Raw genomic sequence first — 23,684 nt, 5'->3', positions numbered from 1 at the left:
CTGTAATGACCTTGTTACATACGAATCATAGGAACTCTTTAAACTCCACTTTGCACCTCACAGAACATAAGCGGATAACCTAGAACATGGACTTTGAACATAACATAGGGCTTGAACATAACGTAGGACTTGGACAGTCATTTCTTGAACACATAGATTGGCTTACAAGCTAAATGGCACAAACAAAAGGGTGTCCCTTTTTATGAAGACACGAGACACATGGCCCGTCGGGCACAATGAAGCCACAAACAATGATTTAGGAAAAAAAAGAAACACACGAACATGCCCTTGTACTGTGTGGACCCATGCGTGTTCTTTAAATAGTCTCTATATCTTTCCCAGTGCCCAGTGTTATCCATTCAGAGCTTTATAGCATGTTTTCTCCACATGTTGTGTCTAATGCATGGCATGTATCTTAGGGCGTGTTACCTCACACACCCATTACTGCGTTGAAGTAGTCAATTAATAAACAAGTAAGCATATAGCAACTCCAGAATATGAACACTGGGGTCAAAAACACTTAACTGATGGTCCGATGCTTCACAAGGACATCCGGACCCTGAAGAGCAATGCCAGAAGCTTATGAGAGCCCGCTTCACCGCCGCGGCCCGTGGTTATTCAGCTTTTCGTTACCGTCGAGGCCCGGGGAAGCTCCAAGAGTCCTTCGGCGTCTGAGAATTTCTGCATGCCTGCTCCTAAGCTGCCACCGCCCGTGCTGAAAATCATTAATTACCTGCACCGAGGCACGGGCGGTGGCGAGTTTTAACAGTTGCTGCTAATGAACAGCTGTTGTAGCGCGCGATAGGAGAACTACACCTTTCCCAACGCCTCATGGGAAATGTAGTTTATCGCCTCTTGCAAAGCAAGAAGCGCCGACCTGAAGCTTTCCTCAGATTCCTGACACCTGGAGTGAGTTCTATTACATAATTCTCTGGCCTGTGAGGGGGTAAGAGTTTGGGTGTTTGGTCTTCAAACACTTCGGCATACTCCTGATACTGTCTGGGAACCGAAGAGACTACCTTGAGTCGAGAAGGTCCACTCTCTGTGACTGCTTTAGAGTCGCAGCCTTGCATCTTGCAGTGATGAGCACAGTATGCAGAGTCGAAACGGAGGCAGTTGGTAGTCCAATTGATCTGCGGATTGTGCCTCCTCAGCCATGGGATCCCAATCACCAAGGGAACATGCGCGGCCTTAATAAGATCAAAGACCATCAGTTCATTATGCTCTCCCAAGGCCAGGCGTAAAGGCACAGTCTCAAATAGGATGGGGCCTGAGGAAAGAGGTATACCATCCACACCTTCAACTGGAATGGGTCTTTCTTTCTGTCTAGTAGAGACTTCATGTTCTCTAGCCCATTCCAGATCCATGAAGTTTCCCGCCGCTCCGCAGTCTAACATGGTGTATTCTTCGGTTTGAATAGCTTCAGTTATCCAAAGACTGACTCGGAATACCATCAGGCTGTTGTCTTCTCTCACTTCTGACTGTCTGGTAAGGTTGCAAGGACTGTGTCTTGCTCCCTCGAGACCTCCCTTGCAAAGGCCCGAGGGTTGGAGTTTTCCTTCCTTCGTGGGGGAACTTCAGGGCAATCTCTAAGCAGATGTTTAGAAGAGCCGCAATACAGACAGAAACCCAAATATCTTCGTCTCTTACGTTCCGCGGGAGTCAACGGGCCTCTGGCTGCCCCAATCTGCATATGTTCTTCCGATAGGGCCTCTACCCTTGGTTGGGGAGGAACTAGGCTGGGGGGAAGGAAGGCTCTGACGGGGTCGTCTTCTTTCTTGGCGCCGTTCGTTTAGTCGATACTCTAACTGCAGAGTTAGCGTCATGAGGTCTTGAAAGGATGCTGGTCTTGCAACTCAGGCAAGTTCATCTTCCAATTCGTCCTGGAGACCTCTCCGAAATATGGTCTGTTTGGCGGAGTCTGACCAGTCTGACCTTGCCGCTAGTCTCAGAAAGCGAGAAATGTACGTCTGTACCTCAGTATTTCCTTGCTTAACGTCAATAATAGCTTCTAAAGATGTGTAGAGCACTTCAGGACGATCGAACCTTCCTTTAAAGCGTTCAACAAACTGATCATAGTTTGTCAAGGAGGGATCGTTTTCTGTCACCAAAGAAGTGGCCCAGGCCAAGGCATTCCCAGAAAGATTGCCTATCAGGAATCCCACCCTGGCCTTGGCAGTTTCAAAGGCGTGTGGTCGGAAGGCAAAATAAAATTGACAGGCGTCTAAATAGTCCTTGAGCCCCCCGGGATGGCCGTCATACTTGCCAAACGACAGGGGCATAGGAGGCAAGTCTCCTTGGTCATCTCTATGTAGAACCACCTGTTGGCGCAGTGCCGCATTTTCGGTTTTAAGGGATTGGACCTCAAGGGTGAGGCTCTGAAGAGCGGCTACCAGCTCTTGATATTGTTCAATGGAAGCCATAGATCTTTTTGGGCATTGTATTCTGTCAGAACTATCCCCTCCTTTCGTCTGTTCCTCACCTGAAGTCTGCTCTGGGCCTTCCTTTGTTGGTGAAGACTGCTTCCGTGGAGTCTTGGACTTCTCTTGGGATGTGCTTCTCTCGGGTCTTCCTATCATGTAAATAGGGTCTGGCTCCCTCGGAGGCCACCTCGACAGGATGGGGAACCTGTCTAGGGGAGGAACCCGAGGAGCCAGGCCCCGCGACAGGGAAAAAGCCAATCCACGGCACAAAAAACCCTGTAAAGCAGTTCCAGGAGGTAGATCACGTGATGGGAATCACCAGAGGGATAGTCCAAATGACATCGAGATATGAGATGAAGATTGGAGAGTAACTCGTCCAAATTCGCTGTACAGAAGAAGTGGACTGCTGTGGGTACAGCTAAGGGTGGATCCAAGCTTGGTAAGTGAGCAACGAGGAAAGAGGAAAGGAGCAGAACAATTCAGAACGCGAAGGGACGCGAGAGGGGCGGACCGGAGACCGCAAGTAGGAACTGTTAAAGTATAAGGTAAGTGGTAAATAAGTTCGGGATAGAACGCGAAGGGACGCAAGAAGGGCGGACTGGATACCACAAGTAGGAAGAGAGAGTGCCGAAAACAACGAAGTAAACAGACACAGGATTGAACGCGAAGGGACGCGGGAAAGGAGGACCGAGGACCGCAAGTAGGAAGAAGAACCAAAATAACAGAAGAGAGGCAAAGGAAATGGCAGAAGGCTGGCTATAAAGATAGATCAATACTAAGGTAGACGTAGGATGTAGGGGAGCGAAGGTCTCAGCAAAAGCACAGATACAACGCACAGAAAGATGGGCGGAGCCGGCTTATGTAGTGGCAGCTGCCATCTTGGATGAGGACGAAAAGAAACTTTGGGGAAGTAGAAGCCAATAAATCAATACTAAATATGGCTCTGGAAAAAAAGAAAAAAGCTGACAATAAAAGCGCCATGAGCCTGGAAGAGATCAAAAACAGCAAAAAAAATCCAGTAAACAAAAATGCTTCCGCTATTCAACCACAAAAAAGCAGTGAAAAACCTCTACAAGAAACAGGTGGTGTATTGCCATTAGATTCACAGACTGAAGAAGACGAGCAAATTTCCCCAGGATACACTACACCGAAAACAAAAGACAAAAAACCCAGACCAGAACCTGCAGCGTCTCAGAATCCTTGGCGAAATGCGGACATCTGTGCAAATATGCAAGCGGCAGTCGGCTCAATGATAACAATAACACTAGCTCCACTCCTGAAGTTATATGAAGCACTCCACAAAAACTACAGAGACCAATCCACTTTACTGGCCCTAATTCAATCTAAACGAATACATGTAGACAACTACATTGACGCCACTAAAGAAAGGAGGTCCCGAGAAAAAGAATCAGAAAATGTCATCTTTAAGACACTAATCGATCTAATGGAGGATGCGCGGGAAGATATGAGAGCCTTTCCACACTGTTTCAGTGACACCATCACCCTACTCAAACCGGATGCCAGCAAAGACCTTGTCCAAACTGCAAACAAGAGCCCACCAACAGAAAAAGTGGACATAGAGCTATGGCCTACAGAGGACCGAAGAAAGGCAAATGAGGATGTTGATCTGAGCAGGAAATCCAAAATTGCGATTAAAAAAGTGATAGTCATTATCGACAGGCAAGAAGCTGCAACATCCGACAAGAGAAATGAAAGAAAACAGGGAGAGTCCTCGGAAAACTGTAAAACAGCACAGGTTGCTCACCACAATGATTGTCTAAAACAAACCAAGGATATCTTCCCATTATTTAACAGTAAAAATACAAACGATCCACAAAGGTAAGAAATGGGAGCAAGGCCAAAGGAATCTTTAGAAAAACAAAATGAAAGACAAAAGGTGGCTTCGGAGAATCCAAATAAAAAGACTAAAAACCTGCGAAAACAAAAATGTGTGACAAATGAAGGAACACAACATTTCATCCGAAACTTGAAACCGCTTAGGAGGTACTAGGGGGGCTTAGAACAAAAGAAGCTAGAACAAGAATATATCAAAGACATTGAGCTAGAAACGATGCAAGAAAGCTCCATAAGTGACTTCAATGACCAAGAAGCATTACTACTCTTGTCAGTTTATGAGGACAAAAGCTCATGAGAGATAGAGGAGCAGAATGTCGAAGAAAAAGCGTATAGGAATAATAGCTCAACGAACGAAGACCTGGAATGTATGGAAACAACATCACTGATCTTCCGTACATTACAAGAAAAAAGAGATCAGCTAGAGGCAAAGAATAAAATAGAAAAAAAGAAACGCATCCTATTCAAAGCAATGATAGACCAGTCTAACGAAGACCGGGAAAGAAGGAGAACACATTCCATCAGGAGCTTGCAATCAAAAGAAGCACAGAAACAAGTGGAAAAGAAAGACACAAGGAACGATAAGAACAAACGGGAGCCAGAGGAAAACAAGAGCAACACATATGAACTACGAATGGAGAGAGTCTTAAGAGCAAATGACGGCTTGATCCTAAACAGATCAAACGTAATGAAGCTACTGCACAATGTGCCACAACTGAGAGTCATTGAACCAAAGGACATCAAAATTGTGGCTTTTCCTAAAGAAGACGAAATGGATAGAATCTGCATTCATCTAAACTCAAAGGCAGTAATGAATTTAGTATGGCTGGCCGTGGACGAACTCCGAGTACTTGGCTTTGGCATTAAAATGGAAGGATCACATCAGAGTGAACAAGAAACAAAACAGAATGCACCAAAGAAAAAAAGTCTTGACAAATCAAGGTACTCATCTGTGGAGTTAATCGCAGAGGAAACTGATCACGGACCCATAAGGTTTTCTCCAACAGTGTTACGGGGACCAACTGTACTTCGCATGAGAATTAAAGGTAATGAGGAGACGATGTCAGATGCTCACAAAAACAGCACCCATGTAATGGAAACAAAAATCGATATGGAAAAACCATGGGGCTGGCTAGCAGAAACGCTGGCTACACAGAGAAAATGCTAGATCGAAGGTTGAGAGCCGCCAGAAACAACCCGATTCGCATCTTGGAATACACAAGGATTTCATCATCTAATTGAAAAGGTAAATGAGGAAGTGCTAACAGCCGACATCATCTGCATCCAAGAGTGCTGGCTACAAGAATCCCCATACATACACGGGGCCTCATGCTTCCTGAATAAAGTTTATAAAGGAAAAAAAGGCAGACCAAGCGCAGGCCTTTTAACAATTAAAAAGAACAACTATAGCGGAAATATAGTATGTACGATACAACCATCTCCTCTGATGCAAATAATAATCACGCAACAGAAAGTAGATGGAAGAAATAAACAAAAGGAACAACAATCCCAAATAATTTTCAATCTAAATTGGAACATAAAGGCCAAAGATGGAGAAGCACTAGTGGAAACAGTTACTAAATATATAGATATGTTGAGATCTGAATACCAAAGCCCGGCCATAGTTTTGTGTGGAGATCTAAATATAAGAACAAGAAAATTGGCAGAGAAAGGACCCTGAAGGGTGCAGCGCATGGATGGCAAGTTTGGGTCCTTGCTGGTGGGCTGCGGATGAGAGCGATAGTGGGAACCTGCCAAATTGCCCACAGAGTAAAAGATAAGGGAAGACTGGGTTTGCTCTCACACTGCGCACACAATATCAAATAGAAAGCACAATTTGCTGATTATATTGAGTGATTTTAATCAACAACGTTGCAGCCTGACACGTGTTTCCGCTGCTAAATGAAATAAATGGGCTCCATTTATTTCATTTAGCAGCGGACGCGCTGCATTGCTCTGATTGACTAAATACGTTCGCCGTGCAACTGCAAGTTATTGGGAGCCCACGTAGTACTTTTCAATTCTATTTAAGGTTCAATACCTGCACGAGATTTGCAGATTGACCAAGATTAAGCCTCAGTAGAAGAGCATAAAGCTCGAAACACGTGTAAGGCTGCAACGTTGTTTATTAAAATCACTGAATTGTACATAGAGGACAGATACCAGAATCATAGACAACATCGATAACCATTCCCATACATAAAAAAGGAGACAGGGCGTGTCCCGAGAATTACCGCCCAATATCTCTTCTGGACGTGATAGGCAAACCTTTTGCTGGTATACTCCTAAAAAGATTAAAAGAATGGTTAATAAGCTCAGGGGACTGCGATCACAGGCAAGCAGGTTTTGTAGAAAATGTAGATTGTAGTTTAAACCTACTAATTCTCAACATACTAAAAGCAAAAACTATTCAAGAAAACCATAAATTGTTTATTGCTTCAACAGAAATGGCTGCAGCCTTCGACAGAGTAGACCGACAAACTCTGTGGTCAAAGATGGCAGAAAAAGGCTGCCCGCCAGGTCTGATAAAAGCCATCAAAGCTCTGCACACAAATACATTGATGCGAGTGAGATTGGACCAAAAAGGAACTCTATCTGGTGCAATCACAACAAAGAGAGGGCTAAAACAAGGCTACCCGCTAGTGTCCATACTTTATAACTTCTACATCCTAGAAGTGAAAGAGTGTCTGGAACCATCGAGAGCGTGCTCGCCAAAAATAGGCGACACCAAAATAGGTAATCTCCTATATGAAGATGACCTAATAGTGATGGACAAAACTCCAATCGGCTTACAGAAAAAATTGGAAGCTCTAAACACATATGTGAAAGAAATCAAACAAAAAATTAATCCGGAAAAAACAGCAATAATGATAATCAAAAAGTCAGGTCCAATGGCAAAAGGAGCATTCAAATGGCACATAGATAAAAAAGTAATAACAATAGTGAAAAGTACAAAATATCTGGGAGCGAACATAAGTGCCAACTGGAGTGACCAGCCTTGGTTGGACCATCTCCAGCATAAAACGGACCAATTAATAGCACAGGGGCTAATATTGAAAAGCAAGTTTTGCAAATTCTCAATACACCCGACCGTGGAATTCTACAATGCGAAAGTAATTCCATCTATTACATACGCAGGTAAAACATCCCTGAGAATCCTGTGGGAGACCCGGGACAGACTTGAGGTCAGATTCTGGCGTAAAATCTTGAGAATCCCATCCTGCGTACCAATAAGTATAATACGACATGAACTGGGACTACATACAATGCAAGTTCGAATTGTCTGGAAAGCTCTTGCCACCTTCAGAAAGATAATTTTGTTCAACTGTCCACCATAATACTTAGTATTGAAAAAAGAAACAAAAAAAATGCCTTTCTGGCCACTAGTTGAATGGAGGACTAAATGTAAGGAGATATTGCAAAACATGAGTGTAACAACTGAAGCCCTGTGCAAACAGCCAAAGAAAGTGAAAACACTCCTGTTGTCAGTTGATTGGGCAGAAACAGAACGTGCCCAAGCAGCTTCGAATTTCCATACTTTGTCATCTAAGATGACCAGATCTCCACAGACTTTGCCAGGATACCTAGAAAAAAGCACCAACCAAAACCACAGAGATCTAGTAATGCGCTTCTGCTTGAATATCTTAAGAATGAAAATCAATCTGCTGAAATACGGCCTGGTAAAGGAAAAAGGATGTTGATTATGCAAACAAGACGAAGAATCAACACGACAACTTATTCTGTTTTGTCCAGAACCACGAACAGAAAGGGGACGCCTATTACAACCAACATTAACGCCAATATGTGATCTAGACCCAGACTTATGGTGGTCAGCGGTGTATGATGAGCCAAATCGAAAAACTACAAGAGGCTTGGGAATGTTTCTGGAAATAATGCTAACGAGGCTGGGCCAAGCCTAAAGAACAATCAAATAATGGACCTGTTACAATCGAATTTTACTAGGCAAAAGTAAAACACGCAGCCAAACCAGGACTGAAATTGATGAAAGAAAAGAAAAAGAGGAAGTGTTTGGCTTGTGTTTGTGAAAGTAGGAAAATGTCTTTCAAAAGCAAAAGTTTGTATTTTTTTACGCTGAAAGCTTTAAAAAATATATATTTTTTTTAAATATCACGACGATACCCCCTTCCCTGCCCACCCACATATAATAGTGTTAATTATTCACGGCATGATTTAAAATGGCACACGGGATCAGCTACCACTACTAGCCCACACGCACGGATCCCTGAATCGCCATGGCTCTCTGCCCAAGCACAAGGTTGGGCCACACCTCCCTGTACCAAGCTGGCCGCACACTGGGCATCACAACCCATCCCCCAGGGCCAGCCCCTACCAACACGGTGCACACATGCTCTCTCCACTAGGTCTGCCTCACAGCCAGGATGTTCCCAGCCCACAGCCTCACCCTGGCTAGCCATGGGCTCAGTCATTTAGGTAGTTCACTCTGCACCAAGTGGAACACCCAACCCAAATCCACTTCCCGGCCTCCAGCACGGGTATAGCCTTATTCAGTGCCTCTCCCATCATATACCTGACATGTAGAACCTATTTACAGGGCCTATGAGGGGCCCAGCTGTCTCTGACAAGACTGACCATGCAAAATCATCCCAGAACCCCACAGGGGGTAACTTTCAATCACAACTAGGTAAGAAGACACTGCACCACCCAATACAATTAGCACTGTTCCAACTGTGACTAAATAACTAAATTTTGTAATTCTCTGTTCTCTCCTTCTTCCTCCCCAAATGTTCAACTAATGAATTGTCTGTACAATAACCTAATGTGATATGTTTATGCAAACTATTATTTAAATCTCCACTCAACTGAATAACCTTGTTATCTCACCACTCAATGTACCTGGCACTGGCACACATGCACTATGTCACAAATGCCACCTCCACAACCAACTGTGGTCACATGTGTGTGAACTTTAAACATGTATCAGCCTTGATAAAGACCCACAGGTCGAAACACGTGTCGGCTACCCATAACTGGGACCATGAGCCCAAGCAACAAACAAATTGATGAATACACATTTTCTCTTTACACTTATCACCAAATGATAAACAGTGTAGAAAATCTATTTCTGGAAAAGGAAACAAACATCGAAGTATCCAGGATAATTCCTGACGCTTCAAATGTGTTCTCGCCAACCTCGCAAAGTACCATCTCCAATCTTGTGCGGTTGTTCTTTCAATAAACCATTCATTCGTTCAATCAATCCAGATGCTTCCGGGTGATAAGGGACATGAAAAATCCATTTTATTCCCTTCTCTTGGCAATAATCAATTACCAGGTTACCTTTAAAATGGGATCCATTATCACTTTGAATTTGAAAGGGATACCATAATATACAGCTACGTGGTCCAACAATTTAATAGTGTTCAATTGGGTAGCTCTCTTACACAGCAAAGCCATTAGATAGCCGGAATATGTGTCCACAATAGTGCAGGCATATTGACATCCCTTACTCGTGGGCATAGGACCAATATCATCAATTTGCCAAATCTGCCTGGGCAATATACCCTGTTTCAATGTACCATGAATTATGTGTGGAATTGATCGATGTTTCTGATGTTGGCATATAGGACATTGCAAAATTACAATTTTCACAATTTCCAAATGGATGCTAATTCCTCTATCTTGTTCCCACCTAATAGTAGCCTTCTCTCCGAGATGTCCCCTTTTCTGGTGGGCCCACTTGACAATCCCCTCCAAATCATTCTCCTCAGCCCTTGCGTCCATGACTTCAATCTTTGCATGTTCATCTGCAACAGAATTGAACCAGCGTTCTAATGAGTCTGTCGCGCAATGTGCATCCACGTGATACACTGTCACAGTAGTATGCATTAGCATTTCAGCAATGTCTCGCCATATTTCCTTCCCCCACACTTCTTTTGCATGAATTTTCCATCCATTCTTTTTCCAAGTCGGCAGCCAAACTACAAACCCATTTGCAACAGACCACGAATCAGTATAAATATGACAACTACCAGGCGTTTCTTGTTTTAGTGCCTGATAAACAGCATAGAATTCTGCTAATTGGCTACGCTTCCCTTTTCCTGAGGTTGTGAGCACCATCTTCATTTTGGGATTGTACGCTACTGCTACTGCTTTCCAATATCGTTCTATTCCCACATATTTGGCTGCGCCATCAGTAAAACATGCATTTTCAACTTGTTCAATGGATAATTCTCCATATGGGATCCCCCACGTGACTGGAGATTTTTTAGTGATTCTCACCCTCCGGTTCGAGACCTAATAGCGGAACACCTGGTACTTGTTCATGCAATTTAGCCGCACTGTTATGCTCACCTGGTATGCACGGGGATGCCACCCAGCCAGCTGGTTGCTGATGCCCTTCCTGATGGTTCCACTGTGGTCTTGGTGTCAAGGGAATTCGGCCTGGTTGCCGGAATCGGTGGGCTCTCCGTCCTGCTCTCAGGGGCACGTTGGCTTTTGTGGGCGCTGGCGGTCCAGTTACTTCACTGACTGCGGCCCTTGTAGTGTCTTTCAGGTAGGTCTTATTGCAATTAATAGCGTTGTATTTCTTGCATGCCTTTGTTCTAATGTCTCTTTTTATCTCCTCTAGGGGCATGGAGTGTCCACTCAGAGAACGGGATGTGCTGCTTCTCACCGGGAGATGATGGCACGCTATAGCGCTATGATGCGGTAAGGAGGCGCTTTGCGTAGCGCAGCGATGCCTTGTCCTCACTGACCTGTGTTTTTCCCCTTTTCATAGGTCACAGAGAGTACCCAGCGCAGATGGGGTTTCCGGGGCAGTGCCGGTGTAGAAGTAACCGGCCAGGTAAGTATTTAAACGCTTTTATGGTTGTAATGTCTCTAGTACCTCCATTAATAATGTCTTTCTCCTTTTCTCAGGTCCCTCTAACCGGGCGGCGAACACCTCCAGCAGAGATGCCCAGGAGCTGTGAGCAGAGATGGATGAAGATTGCAGGTAAGATTCTGCTGCTAACAATGTTTCTTTGTTTTTTTCTGCAGGTCCGGAATTCGTCGGGTTCACGAGAAGCTGGACCCGGTGAGCGTCACGTTGTTAGAAGCAAAGTAACGCAAAGCGTGTGTTCTTGTTCGGGTGTGGTTTAAATAGCCACTGTAAAGTAGTCCAGGTAAAGTAGTCCCTAGGCCACCACACCCAAAGCACTAGACCGCATAGCTTGGTTCTAGGAACCCCGCTATGTGGATGCCTCCATGTTGGCTGAAAGCCTTAATAAAGTAGTCCCTTAAGCAGATGCCTCTCCCAACTGATGAGCCTGGCACCAAAGGCGCCAGGACTGGCCCCAATAGGGCTTGAAAAGTGGACGTCTGGCCTTATTAAAGATCCAAGCCCTGATTCCACCTGGCTTGTGGGCTTGCCAGTGGGGGTCAGGGCTGAGGGTCGTGACACACACCACTTTTACCAGGCTTGGCGCAATCCTGAATGTACCATTTCACAATAGCTTCTTGTGCATGACAAATTCTGTGTGTCTTTGGGGAACTAAGTACCCACTGCATAATTGGTATTTCCGGTCGGATGACTATATCATGACCAACAGTCATTTGTTCAGTGTCTGTGAGTGCCCAATAGCAAGCTAATAATTGTTTTTCAAAAGGGTTATATCTATCACCTGCATCTGGTAATTTCCTACTCCAGAAACCTAAAGGCACTCATTTCCTGTCCTGTTTTTGCCATAAGCTCCAATTTGCATATGAATCATTTGTGGACACATTCAATTCCACCTCACCATCCCTTAATGGCCTCAAATCCAGCACCTTTTGAAAGGTATTTTTCACTAATTGAAATGACATTTCTTGATCTTCGCCCCATACAAAGTCAAATATTTTATGTGTAATCTTGTAAAGGGGTGCCAAAATCTGCCCCAAATGTGGAATGTGCTGTCTCCAAAACCCGAACAGCCCAAAAAATTGCTGTGCCTGCTTTTTAGTCTTTGGAGTTGAGACTTCAAGAATCTTTTGTTTTGCTTTTGGCACCATCTCACGATGTCCATTGTGCCATTGTATACCTAGAAAAATAACTGTTTCTAGTTTTAGCATGTTTTGAGTTTTAGCATAATTTATTTCCCATCCCTCTTTGCACAACCCTTCTCTAATGAGATCCAAATGTAATCGCACACTCTGTTCATCCTTACCCTGAATCAAAATGTCATCAGTATAATGCACAATGTGATCCTCTGGTTTACATGGAATTTTGTCTAAGTGTTCAGCGACCAGCCGGTGACAAATCGTTGGACTATGCATGTAGCCCGTAGGAAAAAGATTAAAAGTATACGGCCTCCCATTCCATGAAAATGCAAATTGTTCTTGACATTCAAATGCAATTGGTACGATGAAGAAGGTGTTAGCCAAATCCAAAACCTTTTACAAGTACCTTCAAACCTTTGTTTGTTTTCAACCAGTGTTATGGCATCCGGTACCGCCGGCCCCAGTGGAGGAGTATATCTATTCAACTCGCGAAAATCAATTGCCATTCTGAAGCTACCGCCTGGTTTTTTAACAGGCCAGATGGGATTGTTCCAAGCCGTGGTAACAGAACGCAATACGCATGCCTCAACATATCCTTTGATTGTTTCTTAAATTTCCTTTTGCCCTCTGGGAATACGATATTGCTTCATGGATACTCTTTTAGTTGCTATCGGAACTTGCACAGTGGAAATTTTCAACTAACCGACCACTACAGGCGTGCAAGTAAATGCACTCACCCCAAATTGGTATATTTTGCCACCTAATCCTAGAGTTAATCCTTCTAGAATATCAAGTCCAATAATATATTCAGCCAGGGGAACAATTAAAACTTGATAAGTGTCTCTTTTTAATTGCCCAATTTTCATGTCAACGTCTGTTTACACTGCCGAAGATTCCTTACCCCCTAATCCTGTAATCATAAAATGTTTACCTTTAAATCTGGAAGGGTGTCCATGTATCAAAGAGGCCTCCACCCCGGTATCAATTAAGGCTCAAACCTCCTGTGTATTACCTGAATGCCAAAACAATTTCACTTTTACATGAGGTCGTCTGTCTTCCTTAACATGAGCTGATATTACCAGAGTTTGGCTATCATCCTATTCATCTTTACAATGTGAAACCTTTGATTCCCTCTCTACCATGGCACTAACCATTTTTCTCAAATCAGCGTAAGTTGGTTGGGAGGGCATCAATTTATTGGATGACTCATCATCACCCCCCTCAGGGGACGATCCAGAAGGATTTGCCTCCTGTTTTGGTTTATGTACATCTTGTCGTTTCACTTGTTTGTAACGCTCCTTCCCGTCCAGATCTAGTTTTTCATACAATAAATACATATCAAAAGTTTCAATTCCATCAATATCCTCCCGTGGCACACCATCTTTCAACAAAGCCAGCAACATATCTTTCCTAGATACACGGGAATCTCGCTTGTCAAACCTCCTGCCAGGGGTGTGTTTTTCATTACGCCCCTCCCTCTCCCGAGACCGTTCCTCTGGTTTTTCCCATTCGCCTAAATCTGCAAGCTGTCTGATCGCATCAACCACTTCATCCGTAACTTTCCCCGTCATACCCACTAATAATGTAATTAGGAAATTCTTTGTATGTGGGGGGGGCTGTTTCGAACCAAATTGTTTCTAGCAGAAACAGATAAGTTCACCAACCCCATATTCTCTGGGGTTTCTCAGTGAATAGCCTCCTTCATAGCATGTTCTCTAATTCCCTGAATAGATTCCATCAATGTGTACCATTTCCTGTCCTCAGTCGGCCAATCCGACGTGATAGGATATTTATGATTACATCCTTGCGCTGCTAGTTGCAAAACAGACAATTGTTCATCGTCACCGTTACCATCACGAGGAGGACCTGCACGCAAGGTCTCCTGTATTTGAACATCATTCGACAAAGGTAAAAATCTAGCAGAATCTGGTGTATCTACCAGAAGACCCGCAGCACCTCCATCAAACATTCTGACCATCCAAACCAATAAAGATTCACCTGCCCTCTGTTTCAACCTGTTGACTATTTCACCGATTTCTTGTTGCAAATAATCTTCAAAAGCAGTCATGTCTACTACACCACCTCCAGGATTCATTGTGTGATGACCTAATTTTCTACGTATTACGGGATTAACCGTCACCTCCTTACATGCCGGTTTAGGCTTTGTCATAGGATTTGGTTCAGAATCACTACTAGTGGTAGTGCTATCAAAAACATCACCATCCCATTGATCTGGGTCCCAATCCACACCTGCAGAAGCAATGACAGTTGCAACCTTACGAGAATTAATCCGTTCTCTTCTCTTCCGATATTTATAGCAAGCTACTCTTACAGCAGCCCATTCGGCTACAGCTTGCTATTTATCTGCTTTATCATGATATAACTTCATTTGAAGTTGCTGCATCAGCGCAATTTGGTTTCAGCAGCCAATTCTTTTTCCAATTTTTTGACATTATTTTGCAATTCTATATTCATTTGATGCATCTTTTGAAAAGCATGCAACAAAATCCAGCCTCTTCTCCCGAGAGCCGAACAGTCCCTCCCCTTTTCTATCGGGACCTGTTGTAAACATTTAATCACTTCATCTGGACTAGCCTCTCCCATTCCAACATCCCAGGCCTCACTCAATTCGTGCAATTTTATCATATGGCCATTTAGACCACCCCGGGATAGTTACTTCAGGACAATCTCTGCCAGCTGAGCCACTTTTTTCCTGAATAGGGAAGACATTGTGATAGAATATACTTTGGCATCCATATCAGCACGAAGACCCTGCTCACAGCGCCAAAATGTTTTGCGTCTGTTTGGCTTTGTGGGGAGAGCACTTAAACTTGCACTCCCAAACCTCCAGCAAAAGCGAGTTATTGGACTCAGATAAGCAAAAGACCACGCATGAACCATGCAATATGATAAACCAAATGGCTCGTTATAGGCCCTTTATTCACACATACTATATATATATATACAAACATACACTCAAATATATTAAAATATAGGTATAATAAACATCACAGTTAAACAGGAGGCAGAAGAAATCCTCATCTTGGCCACCACAACACTGCTTAGTCCCTCAGCAGGTAGGCAAAGAGATCACGGGTTCTAATGGGATCTGAGGCGGAGCGTCCTCCCTCTCAGCAAGACTGCATCACCCGGGGGTCCAAATTCCAAATAACTTTTGCCATACAATGCGCTTTCCTTTATGGGGACATTTCCCTGCCCCTCTCAGTTGTCTCTGCCCTCGGCCGAAGAGCAGATCACAAGTCGAAGGGACAGAGGGTGGAAAAAAACAGATATAAGTGAAAAAAAACAGCGCCCCTTCCTTCGCATTCATTCCCAGAGACCCTTATCATGCACCTGCAAAACGCTCGGACTCTGTTTCTGCATTCATCCTTCAGTGGACAATACAATAAGTACTCTCCACAGTAAGCCCACTCGGCCATGATATTTATGTGACCTTGCTCTGTTTTCACTGCTGCTCATTTATTCTGTGAGGCCTGCGGAAACGCAGGTTTTATTACTGTGATGGGAGATGAGTGTCGAAAAATGGCTCAGCATCCACGCCATGTTTTTCTGGCCCAAATTTTCACACAAGCATTACAGCAGGATTCACGGTTTTACATCTTACTATTTTAATCGCTGGATCCGATATAACTACTTCATAAGCAGAAGTTCTTTGAGATGTCAAACAGCAAATAATGCATGCTCAACAAACAACATCATGGAACACCTCATTACTATGCTGGCAGATTTGTCAATAGCGAACACAGTGGTTGCCAATGATTGTTCGCAAGGGAAGTGACCCCTCATTACTGGGTCCAAAATCCCACTGTAATATGCTATCGGTTTATACCCCAACGTAGTTTTCTGCATAAGTACTGCCGTCATAACTGTTCCATTCATGTGCGAGAATAAAAGGAATTCCTCCGAATAATTAAGAATCCCTAAGACTGGAGCTGTCCAAATTGCCTTTTTTAACTCACTAAACCCTTCTTCCATTTCTTCAGTCCATACAATCTTTTCTTGGCTTTGTTGTGCCTTTGTTCAGGGCCGGCAACAATGGCCTTGTGTATGAACTATAATCAAATACCCATGCTCTTACATAATTGCATAGTCCCAGAAATTGCTGCATGTGTTTTATCGTGTGCGGTTTCGCTGTTTTCAAAATTGCCTCAGCCCTTTCAGGTATAACTTTCTTTCCTTCATGCAAAATTAACTGGCCTATGTATAACACATCTTCTTGGCAATACTGCAATTTTTCTTTGTCCACTTTATATCCTTTCTCGGCTAAAATAATCATTAGCTAAAGTGAGTGACATCTGACTCTTTCTCTGATATACTGCAGAGGAAAACATCACCTACATATTGCAAAACAACACTCAGCAAATCAATATTGCATAAGTCCATCTGCAAGACTCTGTTAAAGATCGATGGTGACTCACAGTAACCTTGGGGTAATCTTGTGCTTTTCAGTTTAGTCTGACGAAACGTAAATGATGTCAGAATTTTGACAATCTTTATGCAACGAATTGAGAAAAACACATTTTTCAAGTCAATCACAATGAAATATTGTGCTTCTGGAGGAATACTACACATAATCGCCGCTGGATTAGGAACTAAAGGAAACTCAGCTTCCAAAATTTGGTTAATTGGGTGCATGTCTTGAATTAAAAGCCACAACCCCCGCTTAGATTTCTTGATAGGGTACACTGCGATATTGCATGGTGACTCTGACGTCACTAAAATGCCTTGATCCATCATGGCGGATATTGGGCCTCATTACGACTTCGGCGGTAGCCATGCTGCTATTGGCGGCATGGCTGCCGCCGAAATCGTGTCCGGGTCCGGGTTCCTTGAATGGGGAAGTACCGGACCAATCCGAGTACGAAGGGCCCAGTACTTCCTCCCGTAGGGAACCTGGGCCCTGTCCTTCCCCATTCCCATTTCAGCTCCGATTATGACAGGCCCGTTGTTTGCTCCATCTTCCCCTCGCGGGACCCGCTCTGCACGTAAAACCTCGTAATCAGGCAGTACGGAGACCTCGTAATTAGGCAGTACGGGGTTGAAGGCGCCGGCACCTTTACCAGCGCCGTTAACCCCTTACCGCCTGACTTATAATGAGGCCCATTGCCTTAAAAATATCTTTGTCTGCCTCTCGAGAAATGGGATACTGTCGTGCTCAAGGTAAAATTGCTCCTGGTTTCAGCTTAATCTTAACTTCTGCAACCCCTTTTAATAGGCCCACATCATAGGGGCCAGTGGTCCATAATGAGACTGGCCCTTTTGCCATGTCTTCATCAAAAAATGTGGGACGATGTTGCACAATCATCATTCTCTGTGGAACCTCTCGTCTTTCTGCCCTAACCCCAATATGTAATGCTCATCTCGAATACTACCGAGTCGTCTGATGGGTCATCTTTAAATATGTCCTCATCAGTGACGTCAGTTAATCTGTAACCCTCTCTAATAGCAATTACTGTTCTCCACGATCTGCCATTATCATCAAATCCTATGAGCATGGCCAAGACCCCTCGTACTACAGCTGCTTGTAGCTCCAAGGGAAAAATCAGTCCCCCCCTCTTCGTCCATGGGAATTTCTGGCATAAAGAGAAATTCATCAGGTATTCTTATAATCTTACCCACTAAACCAACCAGCCATGTTAACAAAATGCGTACCCCATAATGAAATACTTCTGGTTCTAACGGTACTCCTCGTATTGCTATTTGCCCTGTAAATGCCATAATGAATTTGCTCACATTTAAATAATGTATTCCTGGCTTTGAACACACTATGCCTTCATCAGTGACAGCAATCGTCATGTTTAACTTTGTCATTAAATCTCAACCCAGTGTATTAAGTTTTGAATACAACAATGGGACAGAAATATCACATTCTCCTATAGAGACTGGCAATTTTTCAGTAAAAGGAACTCTACTTGTAGCTCCTGTGAAACCCTGAGCATTCATGGCGTTACCTGATAATAAATATGGTCCCTCCCGTATACATGAGCGAGTTGCACCCGTGTCTACTAAAAAAGAAAAGGATTTGCCTCCTATTGTGACGTCAACCTTTGCTTCCTCTTGAGGATTTGGCGTTACTGATAGTACTGAACACATCAAGTCACCTAGTGAGCTGTCCTATTGTGGGTACATGTCTTGATATTGGGAAAATCTTCCTCGGGACCAGCCCTTGATAGCAAAAATTACCCAATTCAGCCCAAAATACAGGTTCTATTGTGCCGAGCAGTGAACTCATGCTAGTGACAAATGACACCTTCAAAAAGTTTTAGCATTTATTCTAAACAGTGAATTTCAGCAACATCTTGGGATTCAAGTTAGAGAAGATTACAAAACACAAAACTTAGAGAAATGCAAAATATAGAGAAACATAGAACTTAGAGAAACATAGAGAAACACAGTCTTACGCCCCTTCAATCAGCACTGGGAGACCCTGGCCCTCATAAGCTAGCTGTTGCAAGCCCCGCTCAGAGGACAGCGCTGCAGGGTGCCGACAGAGCAGCAGGTTCCGGACACTCGATTTTGCTCGAACCAAGTCCACAGATCGATTTCCCACCTGAGTCATGTGGGCATGCATTTTTATAATCTCGTGCTGTCAGTCCATGACGCACAGTTCCAGAACCTTCCCTGTGCAAAAAATAGGCTTGCTCATGGAAAAACCCAACTCTGTGAATTTCCACTGTGCTCCTTTCCTGTGCCCCTCCCTGCTTGGAGCCCATCTGTGCGAAAACTCAGGAATGTCCTATCAGTGCCTTCCCAGAGAAAAGAGGATTTGTTTATGAAACCATGCAGGGCTACAGTTTAGAAAGGCAGAATATTCTAAGAGAAGTCGAGATGAATTAAGCCTATGTGAGCAAGCTCTAAAAGGCATGCACTCATAGCTTAGTGTTCATAGCGCTTAAGATTGGCTATCTAAGCGATATATAGGTGCCATAATGTTCCAAACACTCCAATAATTTCTATTGGCTACAGAACTGGGGCCTTCGCCCTGCCTGTCTATCTACAATGCATAATGTGACCTACCACTCCTACTAGGCCTGCATATTCCTTGTAGCTCACTACTGCGTAATGGAAGTGCTACAACAGACTACTGTCAGCATTTTTGACACATACTTTGAATAAACTATTGGCTTTCAGCGGCTAATGCTGTCATCTAAAGCCCTGATTGGCAAATTTGCAATTTTGTGTATCACTACACTCCACCCCTATTCAAAGTGTGTGCGACAATGCTGACTAATACCCATCAACATAGTATGTAGTGCAGTGATAAAGACCTTGGGGCTTTGCAAGAGGTTTAAGCAAACTATCTTCTAGCGGTTAGTCAGCGTGGCATGCAAGGTTAGTAAAAACACTACCTAAACAAAAATGTACGCAAAGTGAACAGTTGTCACGCTCACCTGATTCCCACGGAGGCGCAGGCCTGGCTTCGAGTGCTGATGCTTCTTCTATGGTGAAGCGCAGGACTCTGAAGATGGACTCACTGGCTCGCAGGAATATTCCCCTGTGCGTGAAAAGGGAGTATTACCTACTGACGGAATAATGCTCAAGCCTCCCACTCCCTTCCAGCCCTCCACGATACCCTTCCTCGATTCCCCGTGAAGTCTCACCTTAGGGTCTGGAAGGATGAGTTCTCCATCCTGCTTCTGATGCAGGGGCGCGTTGAAACCCAGTTACTTCACTGGATTGAGGTTTGATGGGAGTTCAAATAAGCTTGACTATTCAGGTAAGGCGCTGTAAAAGTTCTGTAGCAAGTTCAAAAGTTCAAGCCTTATAATAATGTTCATTGTCTTATTGCAGCAAGCGCTAATCGCTTATGTCTTTTTTCCCCTTAGGGGCCGGGGTCCGGAATGCCAGGAAGCGGCAGGAACCGAAATGAAATGGGAATGACCCAACAGGTAAGTCTTAGAAGGAAACTGAGCTTTTCCTATTCCCTTCCTTCTCTCACCTTGTGTTCTTGTCTTTTTCTCTCTGGGCTCTGGGAAGTGGCTGCAGATCCGGATGATCGCTGCTGAAGATGGAGGTTCCCAGGAAAGGTGAGTGAAATGCAGCGCTGCAGCGATCGAAGCGAAATGCTTTTAAAATGATGTCTTCCCTTTCAGGATCGTCGGTGTGAAGTCTCCGTGATGCAGCTTTAGCAGGTAAGGTCTTCTTTCTCTCCAATTCTCTCTTAGCAGGTGACCCAGGATGCTGACAGGCGTGGCTGAAGTCCAGATGCAGGAGCTGACACGGTGAGCGTCCAGCTGCGAGGAGCAGAACAACGCGAAGCGTGAGTTGCTGATCGGGCGTGGTTTAAATAGCTTTGGAAGAAGTTCCAGGTATGTATCCTTCCACCGATCAGGTATGTATCCTTCCCCGACCACACCCAGGGGAAAGTAGGTCCACAGGTAAAGTAGTTCCATTCAGGCCTCAAGAGGGCCTGGATGTAGCAGCATGGTCTGCATCAGGTAAGTGCACCTTAAAACACTTGAACACATGTCTAGCTTTATGAGCCTGGCGCCTAAGGCGCCAGGACAGGGGTCCAACATGAGCCTGGCGCCTAGGGCGCCAGGACTGTGTCCAAAGGGCCCCAGCTTGGGCCCGCTGGCACTTCCCTGGGGGAAATGATGCCTGCCTCTGGGGTTGCTGGGTCGGACCTGGCTCCTTGGAGGTAGGCATCATGACAACAGTGACATATACCCTTGCCAAAGCCTGGCTTACACAAAAATACCTACACAAAGTGAACATGGATATTTACTCTAGCCAAAACCTGGCCTACACTAAAATACCTAAATAATTATTGTATAACTGATTGTCAGTTAAAAAGCAGCATGCAGTTAGAATATCAAGGCAATCCAGTCTAGTCTAATCTACAATGCACTATGGCATTTATGTATGGTTACCAATTCTAAAACCTGGCAGCCTTTCACTCTAAGGGCCTACCCTCCCCCTGAACCCAGGGCATTCAAACGTGACTATGGGCTGTGTGATTAGACACTTCCCCCATGTATGTGGAACCCAACCAAAAACCATCTAATTTCATGAGCAAGGTGAACCCATGGGCACCAGGTTATCTAAATAAAAACAATTCTACTAATTTGCATTAACGCATGGCATGTGTTATTCATGCAATCAAAAGCAAGCAATTTGATCCATATGTTTGCTGGTAACTGTAGCTCTGTGTGCCAGTGGGTTGAGGATGGTCGCCCCCACTCAGAGCGAAAAGCCAACACCTGCTGATTTAACAATGTTTGCCATAAAATGCATCGTGTGTATTTAGCAGTCTTGTTGACCTGCCCTATGACAGAAAAAATGTCTTCATAACTAAAGTTTTGCCATCTGCAGTGGTGGCCAATACTTGTAGCAGTGTTGGGCTTATCAATGGACCCCACTAGGCCAGAGGTTTTATAGAAGAGCTGGCATCAGAACCCATAGTGGCTAGCTTATTGTGCACAGTTTCTATGTCAAAATCATTTAAAGCTTCTGTTACCACCCACTGCTCCCGCAATTAATGAATCTAGCTCCCTAGCTACGTGCACTCTGGTGATGGGCCATAGAAATGAACTCCATTTGTAGCAGCTTGGTAGTACTAAGGAAACATTGCTTTGTGATAAATCTATGTCTAAGTGTATCTGTGACTTGAACGTTACCCTTGGCTGAGTTCTCCCTGTACACACGCTCTCCTCACCTGAGCTTTCCAAGTCAATGGTATCTTGCAGGCCTCGACGTGCCAGGTAGCCTCTCTCCTTCTTCTGGTGCGTGGGCTTGTCACGGAGAGAAGCCACTGTGGCCGCTGGGTGAGAACAGCGGCTCAGTGACCTCCTTTCCGGAACCAAGCCAGAAAATACAGGGAAAAACCCGCAAGGGGAAAAAAACCCTGGTAAGAGGTGTCAAGTCTTGTCTCTGAAGGCCAGTTGTTAACAGATGAAAGAAGGAAGCGAAGGATCTCCAATAATGAGGGTGTGGCCACAAAGCGTCCAAGTCCAACGGCAGCAGTAGGCCTGAAGAACAGGCGGAGAAGGCAGCAGCTGAAATGGCTGAAGTGGAGGTAGAAATCTTCCAAGAAAGCACTGCGGAGGAGCCCGGGAGAAAACCCCACGCTGACTGGACTCAAAGAGCAAGGGAAGAAAAACGGGTGAGAGAAAGAGAGAAAGAGAGAGAGAGAGAGAGAGAGGGAGAGAGAGAGAGAGAGAGAGAGAGAGAGACACCGCCGGAGAAAAAGACACAAGTAGCGCCGCCCAGGGAAGGCGGTGGAGAAGAGTAACCACGGGGAAAAAAAACCCTGAGTAGTTCCAAAGCGAAATGCAGAGGAAGAGCGAAGGACACAGAGTCGAAAGGTAAACAACAGAGGGGGTTGCAACGCAACGACCTGCCGGGAGGCGGGGATTTAAATACTCCCGGCAGCGTTGCGTCCCGCGTTTCGAGCTGCGGACGCGAACACAGAAAAAGGACTGCGTCCTCTCAAACTCCAACACGGAAGATATTGCCAGTCACGGCGACGGCCGTGACAGCGAGCGACAGTATCACTGTAATAATAGAGGTGTGCATTACCAGCCTACAATTTAAATGTTGCCTTACTACTGGGAAATCTAGCATGTTCACAGTTTCTACCTTGTGTGACTAGGAGAATACCCTTCTCCAATTGGGATGCCTACCATATACAATATTAGTTTTAGCTACAAACACCATACTACCATCCGGCAGTGGCTGTTTCATCGTACCATTGTGTAAAATGCATTTAGTCAAATTATAGTCCATAAAATCTTGGCGAGAACACTCGCTGTAGTTCTTGGTCAGAAAAACAAATCGTTGGATCCATTCACTGAAACATTTGGGCCTAGGATTTCATAAGCACCAGTCATATGAGTCAGTGACAAAAGATGCCCGACAATGTGCCAGGCCAGTACGCTAGCAATTCCATGTGGATACTCATTTGTAGCGCTTTTCCAAAGAATTATTCTAAATGTCTACAATCAAAAGGTGACTTTTTGCATTAGTGTGCTGGAGTCAGCTGTCCCCACAAAAACATGAAACTGGTTGGTTTAACAAAAACCGTGTCACACACTGTGTCATAAAATCAAATATCAAGTCAGTCATGGTTTCATTTACCCGCCTTATGGCTGGCTGTAAAAGTATTCAGGGTTTCAAAGGTTACTATCTCGAATTAGAGCTCACACACTTGGCAGCATTACTACAAATTAAGAACCTTAACCTACGCACAGCTAAGTTTGGTGTGGGCACTCATTTAATCTCAAAATATATTACGCTCCTGCTTGCATAATCCTGCTACCCCAACAATTCATAAATCATTTTCCTGCCTACCTGCAACCTAGTAGTTTTAGAAAAGGCAAAACATCTCTGGTTAAAGCAATTCAGTTGGAAGAGCAAAACATTTCGTTTTTTCAGATTCATCTCAAA

Source organism: Ambystoma mexicanum, chromosome 10, assembly GCF_040938575.1.
Source record: "Ambystoma mexicanum isolate Mex_15411 chromosome 10, UKY_AmexF1_1, whole genome shotgun sequence".
In the NCBI taxonomy this organism is placed as follows: domain Eukaryota; kingdom Metazoa; phylum Chordata; class Amphibia; order Caudata; family Ambystomatidae; genus Ambystoma; species Ambystoma mexicanum.
This window is presented reverse-complemented; position numbering follows the sequence as displayed.